A 721-nucleotide genomic window follows, 5' to 3' on the forward strand; every position below is an offset into this window, starting at 1 on the left:
GCTCATTGACACTATTAGCTCACTCGCTTACAAACATTCTTACTCATAGCCACTCTCACTCACAGGCATCTTAATCAAAACACTCTTACTCGTAGACAGTTACTCATAACCATTCTTACTGGCATCTTACTCATAAGCACTTACTCATTGACACTCTTACTAAAAAACACTCTTACTCTACAGTATCTTACTCATAGACACTTTTACTCACTCTTACTCACAGGCATCTTACTCATAAACGCTCTACTCATAAACACACTTGCTCATAAAACCTTGCAACTTCTTTTAACGACCAACACAACATTTTTTTTCTCCCGACCTTATGGCTTACACGGTTTTAATCTTTCATTTGGAATCGAATCATTTTATTGAAATTTGGATTCGATTCGTCTTCAAATTTTGTAATTTTATTAATGGATGGTTAGGATATTTTAGGATTTTTATTGGGAAATATGTACATTGTTTTTTTTAGCGTTTCGACATTATTATTTGTAAACTTCAGTCATATTAATCAAATTCATTGTGATTATGTAATTAAACTCCTGAGCATTTTATATCAATTTCAGTATTTTATCCTGAGATTATATTGATGATGTTTAAACTTAGATGTAAAATTAAATCTGATAATGTATAGCCATGTATATTTATTTTTAAGAATATTTTTTATGATATTAATAAAATGAATAGTATTATGATATTTATTTCGCCTTTTAGAATGTAT

At 29.4% G+C, this 721-nt stretch overlaps 1 protein-coding gene across 1 annotated transcript in view; it reads left to right on the forward strand.

The window, feature by feature from the left end:
• Positions 1–401, forward strand: part of LOC119587741 — a gene marked incomplete at its 5' end in the record, with an annotated part of 18,048 nt that extends 17,647 nt beyond the window's left edge. The window contains 1 exon segment of the mRNA XM_037936427.1: positions 1–401.
• Positions 402–721: the final 320 nt, after the last annotated feature.

This window comes from Penaeus monodon, chromosome 23 (assembly GCF_015228065.2).
Source record: "Penaeus monodon isolate SGIC_2016 chromosome 23, NSTDA_Pmon_1, whole genome shotgun sequence".
In the NCBI taxonomy this organism is placed as follows: Eukaryota; Metazoa; Arthropoda; class Malacostraca; order Decapoda; family Penaeidae; genus Penaeus; species Penaeus monodon.